This window comes from Carex rostrata, chromosome 13 (assembly GCF_964058835.1).
Source record: "Carex rostrata chromosome 13, lpCarRost1.2, whole genome shotgun sequence".
Classification (NCBI taxonomy): domain Eukaryota; kingdom Viridiplantae; phylum Streptophyta; class Magnoliopsida; order Poales; family Cyperaceae; genus Carex; species Carex rostrata.
Genome location: NC_135930.1, coordinates 2,582,689 through 2,592,484, shown reverse-complemented (window position 1 = coordinate 2,592,484; position 9,796 = coordinate 2,582,689). Strand labels below are relative to the sequence as shown.

Below are 9,796 nucleotides of genomic sequence, written 5' to 3'. Positions count from 1 at the left end.
ATTACTTAATGGTGTGCTAAGAGGGAGAGAAGTCAACATAAAAGATGAAGCCGCTGCTTCATTTCACAGAGCTCGATTAGTAATATAACAGCGCTCGATTAATAAAAGAAATTAGTGCTAAATTATTTGTTGAGATTGAAGACAAACAAAGAAGCCGCAGGTTTTTGGCTTTTCCCATCGGTTTGAGTCAACCCGTTGACTTTGACTTTAATTAGTGCTAACTGCTAAATTATTTGTTGAGATTGAAGACAAACAAAGGCCGCGGGATTTTGGCTTTTCCCATCGATTTGAGTCAAACCGTTGAAGTTGACTTTGATTGCTATCGGTAGAAATATCTATAAACCCATGGTAATTTGGTTTCCAATTTAATCTGCTGCCTATGGTATTTTGTCTTGCCTATAACTATCGGAAACTAAATGGAGAACCGATGGTGATTTTAGTTAGTTTAATTTTTAATCATAGTTGAAGTCAGGAGCGGAACTCAACTTTGAATATAGAGAGGCTAATAGACTAAATATGATATACTCAAAAAATATTATAATCAAAATCAAAATCTATAAAATACAAAATAATATGATTTTTCACTATTTGATTTTATAAAACTTACGATTATTAACAAACACCAGTAAATAACATATTTAACAAAATAAAAAAATAGTATATTCAAACATCATTTTTTTACAGTGTTCTAAATAGCGCGCTATAACGCCGCTATAGTTTTTTTTGGACTCTAAACGCTAAGTTATAGCATTAACACACGCTATTTGAGCTACGGACGCTATAGCGGTAATAGCGGTCCGCTATATAGCACAAATAGCGCGCGCTATGCAACATGAGCTGTTTTTTTTTTTCAATTTATATGGGCTTTAAAATAAATAAATGGTGAAGATATTGTTTAATTTTGATGAATATTACATTATATCAAATTCAGGTCCGCTATAATAATTTTTTTCATTTTGCTCTTGGTTTTTTTTTAACTGATGATAAATCAAATAAATAATTGCTAAATTATGAAAATTTTAGGGGCTAAAAAGAATTTCTTCAAGGATCATATGTTTATTTTACTACAAGTTTGAATTTTTTTTTCTTTTCAATTTCTAGGTTATTTTGAAATTTAAATAGAAAAAAGATAAATTATGTTATGATGTTGAAGATATTTTGAATAGAAAAAAATCGATAGTTTATGATATTAGTATTACTATGGATATTTTGAGTCGCAATTTGGACTTTGTATTGGTTCAATATAAATATTATAATTTTTTAATTAATTTGGTATTATTTATTGTTCTACGAGACTAAATAATGTTGATATTTAGTACAAATATATAATATAATTTTTATAAAAATAAAAAAAACGCTATGTGGCATAGCTTTCGCTATAACTTTTTTTGGAGGCTCCCCGCTATGATGCAATAAACGCTATTTAGAACCTTGTTTTTTTTATATTAATTTAATTTAGACCTACGCTTTTCTAAAAGATCAAATTCGACAATAATCTCATCTAAGCTATTCTTATTAACTATTTCTTTCTCGATATAAACAAGCATTTAATCTCTAAGAAATTTTCTAACTTCAAAAATTAATTTGCTACTTTCGAAATATATAGAATGATTATTGATGGAGCATTCTAACATGAAAGCTAATTTGTTGTTTTCTTCTCTTGTCATTGCTTTCTATTTTTACAACAAAGTTTTTTCGCTCATCTAAATTTACAATACATTTTTTTCGGTAACCGTGTGTATATTGTCTTTTCTCTGTTCTAGTTTGTACCTTTTTATACTATAATATTAAACAACTCTTAAAAGTTTTCAAATGAGTCTAATTGGTCACGGATCACGTGAAACTATACCAAAATAGTTGATGTTATTTTTCCACATGAACCCTTGAAATTTTTTGTATCATCATAGAGGGAGCTGAGACATAAAATATAAATTTTAGTAAATTTTCTAAGTACTTGTTAAAAAAATTGAAAATATTGGGATTTACTCAGCCACCTTTCAATAGTACTACCTTCCGCCCCTGATTGAAGCCGTTGCTTCATTTCACAGAGCCCATTTTCGTGAGTTAGAGTTGAGCTGCTTTTGTGTCTCTGTTTTCTCTTTACCAAGTCATGACTAGAGTTTGGTCTCTTCTTTTTGAAACTTATAAGAAAGTGTGTGAGAGAGTGCTATTGAGAATTCTAATCTCTTACAAGTCTTATACTTAAGACTCTAGTGAATTTGTGCCGTGTGTTCCGTAATTTTTTTCTTGAAAGGGTTTTCACGTAAAATATTGTGTCATCTCTAATTTTTTGTGGTTACTTGCTTATTGTCTTGGTTTCTCTTATGATCTGCTTACCTCTATTTTTTGTCCCAACATTATTAACCGGTTCAAATATATATAAAAGCAGACATGATATGATTCCAAAAAAATTATTAGTGACATGTTATATGGTGGTTGGGTCCTAATATTTAATTTTGATAATTATTCCCATAAATTATTTAATTGAATATGTTATTTAGTTTCTTTACCAGTTAGTTTACTATTTGACACTTAAGCATAGAATGATTCAAATATACTTATTTAAATACTTTTATGAATTATAATGTTTTAAAATTTGAAATTTTAGTTATTTATAAAAAGAATAAAAAAAATGTTATTTATAAAACGATATCTTTATTTACCTAGCAGTTTTACTGGTAAATTCAATTTCGGGGACACAGGAGGGGGTCATGTAGCTAGTCACCCAATGGCCTGGAAACAAGATTAGAGAAGGATTGTGTTGGATGTTGAATTAAACTGAACTCTCAAGTTTAAAGCAAGGTCTTATGTTGAATTAACATAAAAATTGATGTTTGGACGAATAAAATGGCTAACAAGGCTAAAGAAAATTCAAGAAATCAGTATTCAAAATGATAATTTGATTTTATTAGTATTTGAATTCCAGATCTTCCGAAAATCATCACAATTTTATAGAAATATTTTAATTGTCGGCAATAAATAGTTTTTCCAGTTGGAATTATGCATTTCTAATATTATGTCAAATTTTAGGGTTTTAATGCACAAACAAAATAATGGTTGTTGTCTATATTTTGAGAATATATTTAATTTGACTTTGTATACTCAACGTACTCAAAAGAATTTCTAGTTAGACTTGGCCAACAAGTCAAGCTTAGGAAGGAGCATTTAAGAAGAAAAAGTTTGTACTAGCTCTCACGAGACACTACAACAAAATATATATTTACCGGCGTTAAATCGGGCGGCGTTACTAAAAACGCCAGCATATGGCGTAGTTGAGATTTGATCCCTAAGCAAACGCCGGCTTTTGTTAAAAAAATATTTCGTCCAAGTTTTGAGTATCGCCCAAACAAAAATAATTGCGCAAGTTCTAAAAAGTTAGGTCTCTCAACCCATACCCTAGACCCGCCTTTCCTCTCTGCCTCTCCCTTTTCGCTTCATCTCTGCCTCGCCATCCCGCTCCGCTCGTGCCCCCTTCGCCATTTCGTTTGCCCTCACTTTACCGAGCACAAATCCTTCCCCGCTGTCTCTCTCTCTCTTTCTAAGCCCGAGCACCGAGAACAAACCCTCCCCCGTTGTCTTTCTCTTTCTCTAAGCGCGTGCATGGAGCACAAACCCTATCCCCGTTGTCTCTCTCTGTGGGACCGATCATTTACCAGTTCGTCGCACTCTCTCTCTAGGTATGTTATTTTGGTTCAATAGTTACTTTATTTTTCTCATGTGAAATTCGTGAAATAATGAAATTTTTGTGAATTTTGTGAATTAAGGGTTAGGATTGAGAGTTTGAATTTGAAATTTTGTGAATTAAGGGTTAGGATTAAGTGTTAATCGTTTCTGGCTACTTGCTGTCTTCGTTTTCAACTGGAGCAGCTCTAAGTTGTCTTTTTTCCAATTCAAATCACCTCTTTCAAGTCTGACTACACTTAATCAAGACATCTACCATCGAAGCCTCTAGTTATAGCTACAAGATACTGGTAAAAATGACACCCTGTTGTTGGTAATGTTTGGATTGTGCTTGAGAAATTAAGTAGACAACTAGATTATCTCAGACACTGAATGTTAAATATTAATATTCTGCTATGGGCGCTATGTTCGTAATGAGATGTTATTTAATTTATGTATATGGTCTAGTTTATTAAGTTATTTCAATATTTCAACAAGGATACTTCATTTATTTGGCCAACAAATATTTTTCTTTCCTTTTTGTGTAAATAATACTGACAGAAACTAAACATCAATATGGATCGCTGCCTTGTTCAGGTCATAATCTTTCTATTCCTTAAGAGCTAGTGTGTGAGGAAATTAGAAGCATTTTTTGGGGTTCTAATTGCAACAATGGCCGTAATCTTTGCTATAATTTTTGGTTAAGCAACACCTGGTTCTGAGAAGCTTCTATATGGTAACCAACTATAATTTCTTTTTAAATTGATAAAGCACTGTTGTTGTTGGTTATATAAAATAATCGATCTTTTCATTTTTGTTTAAAATATCAATAGGGAATTCGGAGCTTTTGCCATTTTGCCAATGATCATAGTTGCACTGTGTTTCGACAGTTGCCGGTTCATTTTTAACTCCAAATGTTCCCTCTAGTCTCCAAGTTCTTCTCTCTAGTAATTGATAATTAAGTAATTTCTCAGTTTATTTACTATTTAGCAAAATAGATGAAGTTTATTAGGACCCATCTGCATATTTTTAAATTTTGGTACTGTGGTGAACTGTGGTGAGTTATAGTGTCTCATTCTTAATTTCATTTATGTTCTACAAGGTAAGCATACTAATTTCTTTTCCATGTAAGAGATAATATGGTACATGTTGAACACTGGTACATCTCATTGCAGATATTTGATGATTTTCAAAGTCATCATAAATATGAACGTTTAATATTTGTACTAGTAATATATGTTTTATGATAGTGCGACATGTCACCTCCTGTGGCAGATAGGTCTTATTACTGGCATTGCCCATTGTGCTATAGCAGAAGCTATTTCAGCTACAGGAAAAGTACTGATAGCTCCATACTATAGTAACATTATTATTGAAGGGCACAAATGAAATTATTATGTGCATATTTTGAACTAATAACCTTTGAGCTGCGATTGAGTTGCTATGATAAATTGCAATTCTTACCAGCAACTTTGGTTTCGGCTTCATATTCAAGCAATCTTTTTTATTAGAAATCTTGAACTTTGACTACGTTTTCTGATTTAGAGTTATGTATAACTTATTTTATATGTTAATAGGAAACAGGCGACATATCCCCCCGCTGTCTCTCCGAGGACTGATCATCGGTGCATCGCTAGCGCTTCCTTTCTGACTCGGTGCTGGTGCATTTGTTCTCAGTTAAGCTGTTAGCTTGCTGCTTGTGCGATTTTTTACTTTTCGAGGGGTTAATTTTATAAAATCTCTTAATTTTGTTTTGCCTATCATAGATATTCAGTGTCGTTTGTTTCCCAAGATGAAATCCCTTCAACTCAATATGCTTTGAGTATCGCTGGTAATTTCTACTTTATAATTTGGACTCGGAGTTGGTCGAGAGGCGGGGTTGGGAAGTCGCTATCCACAACCTTGGTACTAACTGGCTTCTACAGATTCGATCATGTCGGGTAATAAATTAATCCCCTTTTCAATTCTTGCTTGATTTTTCTGTGATGCCTTCTATGGCATAAGGACCGATCCCCTCTATCAATTAAATTGTGAACTGTGTCTGTTTTTGTTTCTTATCGGGCTTGGTTCTGATTTGTGTGTATGTGGTTAAGCCCTTCGTGACTCTCGAACCCTTGAATTGCATGTGTTGAATATCGTATGTAGTTGAGCCGTGTTGGTTCTGTAGCCCTTCTATAGCCGGTGTTGGCGCTGGTACATTAGGTACTAGTTAGTTTTGGAGTTTCTAGTAAACTGGCATACTAAATTTGATGAATGATGGAGGGAGCCTGATACGTGGTGAGGCTAGGTGATGGTGAAGCAAGCAAAAAAATTTACTGTCCTTGTAAAAAGAAGAAAAGAGGCATTGTCTAAAGCAAGAGCTATACATACATATTGCCTATTCTTAATAAAATTCATAGGTTAATATACCAATTATTCACTAATTGTGTTTGTTGTGTTAGTGGGTTGCTAATATTGGAAACAAGAGAGAAGCTGAGAAGCCCAATCTGAACAATGTCAGATTGTATTGGCTGATGCATCCCAAATTGTGGACTCATTTCTTGCCGGTTTTGTCCTTGTAAGTTACTTTGGCAAAAAAATTATTAGATTAAGTTTTCTCTTAAATTTTCCTCTTAATTTTATTAGATTATGCACTGGTAATTGATGTAATTATACGCCATCTTGTCAAGCTATTAACTCCAAATATGTCGTTTGTCTGGTAATTTTATAAAAATGTTTTTTAGGTATTCCACCGTTATTTGTAATTGCTGATCCATATGCCTGAATGTCAAAATGCCGGGAAACCCCTAAAAGTCTTGATAAATTTGTTGTCCCGTTATTTATGTAAAAAATATTAACCTTTTGAGCCAACCAGTGAGTTTTGTCACTATAGGTGATATGCACATGTGAATATGTTGAGTTTGTTCTACAAATTGGAATTTGGCCCATAAGTGGAGTTAGTTTGGGAATTTGATGTGCAGATTCAATTATTCAGAATTCATATGCGAGTGCCAGAATATGGTTGGACTACACAGAAAGTGTTTCCATCTCATGAACTTCATTGTAAATACTGGTAAGCATAAAGTTCCTAAACTAGCCACTACCAAGCAATTTAAAAAAAAAAAAAAGTTTCTATTTGAAATTGTTTCTAGATTTTAGACTATATACACCATTTCAATTTTATAACTTAGTCCATTCTTGTGTCAGTTGAGTAAATTGGATTAGGATTGTTTCTGGCACATGCACGCTAATTATTAGGTATGTTTATTACTTAGACATTTTCTTTGATTTATAATGTTATAATTCAATGAAAATTTTAAATGAAATCAAAGGCAAAATAAAACTTTGCAGGTGACAAATTACAGTGGTGAAACTTGAGGAATCCAGCTAGGAAATGTCTTAAGTTTTAACATTTGATTTCCATTTATTAGTCTCGGTTAATGCTTGTTATATGTTTTTATTTTTCATTCTGAACAAATTAGTTCTGAAGATGTATTCTTTTTTATTTTCAGCTTTAAAATTAGTTATATGTATATTTGGATGTTGTAAGTACTAAGTAATTGGTAAATGGGCTTAATTTCTTCTCTATCGTTGACCATCCAGTATGCTATCGTAGCAATTTTTTTTTTTTCATTTTTTTGTGATCTTTACCGGCGCTACTAAACGCCAGACTTCCTTTTTTAAAAAAAAAAAATTGTGAGTTTTAACGGCGCTAAATTGTGAGTTTTAACGGCGCTTAGTAAATGCCGGGAAAAAGGAATAAACGCCGGGAAAAGTCCAAAATGTCGGATGAAATTTGCTAAACGCCGGGAATTAAAACTATCGGATGGCGCTTCCTAAACGCCGGGAAAGAGGCTTCAAACGCCGGGAAAGAGCATCCAAACGCCGGGAAACCCAGATTTCGGGCGGCACTTCTGAAACGCCGGCAAAAGGGTCTGTAAACGCCGGGAAAGGCTTTTGCCGACCCTGGTATTAGTGGCACTTGCCCAAACGCCGGGAAAAGTGTTTAGTGGCGTTTTTTCATGCTTTTAGTGGCGTTTTTTAATGCCACTAAAGGTTAGATTTCTTGTAGTGAGATAGAGACCTTAGGTCGGTACTAGGTATTTTATAAGAAGAAAAAGTTTGTACTAGGTATTTTATATTCATGTTTCACTGTCAAGACTTTGGGAATTTTTTTCCGGTTACAGAAATCAGAAAAAAATTTCCGATATTTTATATTCATGTTTGCAGAAATATATTTTGGGAAGATTTTGAGTTCTCAGTCAGAGTGTAGATTTAAATTTTTTTTTATATTAATAAAAATTTCAGTATGTGGGATTAACGATGAATTGAGCTCTATTTATTTTCAAATTTGTATGTTTATGTATGCTATTTTATATAATTTAGCGTAAAATGTCAAGAAACTGTAAAATTGATCTTTATTTTCTTAAAAAAAATTATTTAATTGGCCTGCATATATATTTGGCTCTTATAATTCAAAAGTCTGGCTTCGCTTCTGGACCTATATATGGACAAACAATTTGGACAACTTATTTTCTAAATAATTAAAAGTAAACACATTTTTACAGAAGTTTCAATTATTTAATTTGCAAACAATGGTTGAATGTTTATTGATAAAGGTTTTAGTAAATATTGGAAAATTACATGGCGGAAAAAAGAATTAAATTAGAAGTTAAATGTCCAAATGTATTAGTTAAGGCAATGCTATCTGTGTAGAAGATTGCATTATTAAAATCTAAAAAATATAATTTATTGTAGATTTTAAATAATTATATTACTTGACTTTCAACTTGTACTTAAAAAAAATTAGGTAACTTTCATATTCTATAACAAATTGAAGTGAAAAAAAAATATTCTACTCGGAGCTCCATTTTATTTCTCAAATACTGATCTCGCGAGTAATTGAGAAAAGAGATTATGTACACAACGTGACAAAACTAAAAATAACTATTTTTAAATAGCATTTCAATATTAGAATAAAAATTAAGCAAAACATAATTTAAAGAAAACTAAAATTAATTAAACAAAACATAATTTATAAATACAAGAAATTTTAACTGAACACAAAGCATGAGTATTTTTTAAGTTAAGCTCTTATTTGATGACTAACATAATCATGCCACATAAGCCTAGTCATTTTATCTTTCTTTCTTTTTCATTTCATGTCGTACTCTTCATCTCCATTCAGTACATTCACAGTATCATTTGGATTGATTTCCAAATTAACATTCACATTCCAAGCATCATCACCATTCCCAACAAATTTCTTATAGATTTATTAAACACCTATATTAAAAAAAATTCAAAGATTTAAAAACTTTGGAATTCACATGTTGATATTTCGGCCATTTTTATTAATATCCTTAAAAAAAAACAAATTTTAAAAATAACCCTACATTTAATTTTTTTATTAAAAATGCCCCAACCGCCAGGCCCACGGGCGGCCCAAAACACAAGTGGACCGCCAGGCGCTGGGGCGCCCCATACAGACTAGCGGAGCGCCCCTGGCTGGGGCACCCCATGTTTTTTTTTTTTTTTTTTTTTATAGAGATCTTAGTATTTTGATTTGAATAATTTTGTGAAAAAAAAGTTTTCTTATTTAGAGTGTATGTCAAAAAATAAAATATTTGATATATTTACGAAATGATGTCATAAATTTTTATAACTTTGATTTTTTTATTTTTATTTTTTTGGTGAACTTTGATTTTATTTGTCAGTTGGATATCACAAGTCTAAATATAACACTAATTAAGGACTTGACATTTATTATGGTTTTTATAATATATGTATAATATATAGATATACACATATACATATACATATACATATACTTACACATATACTTACACATATACATATACTGATATACATACACACAGTGTTTTAAAATGTGGCCGCATATGCGGTCCAAATATGCGGCCATGCAGTCCTTCCATGCGGTTTTGATAATTTGATTGTATTTTAATTAAAATTTATGTGAAAAAGGACTAATCTGGACCGTACATCTTGATAGGTAACTTGACTAATCTGGGCCGTTGGTTAAAAGGATTTACATGCAATTTACTTCTCAGAAATAATTTTCTCCGGGATGAACTTCGTAACCTCAGACACTGCTTCCCAGCGCCTGACGGTCCACTTGTGTTTTGGGCCGCCCGTG

At 32.1% G+C, this 9,796-nt stretch overlaps 1 long non-coding RNA gene across 4 annotated transcripts; it reads left to right on the top strand.

The window, feature by feature from the left end:
* Positions 1 to 3,377: 3,377 nt before the first annotated feature.
* On the top strand, positions 3,378 to 7,206 carry LOC144564269 (uncharacterized). Of its 4 annotated transcripts, none has more exons than XR_013514590.1 (9): positions 3,378 to 3,677; positions 4,258 to 4,396; positions 4,494 to 4,622; positions 5,238 to 5,336; positions 5,427 to 5,600; positions 6,102 to 6,217; positions 6,635 to 6,712; positions 6,847 to 6,897; positions 6,991 to 7,206. It is a non-coding gene; the product is annotated as an uncharacterized LOC144564269 (long non-coding RNA). The 4 variants fall into 4 exon arrangements; XR_013514588.1 differs by having other exon boundaries at positions 6,621 to 6,712; XR_013514589.1 differs by having other exon boundaries at positions 6,601 to 6,712.
* Positions 7,207 to 9,796: the final 2,590 nt, after the last annotated feature.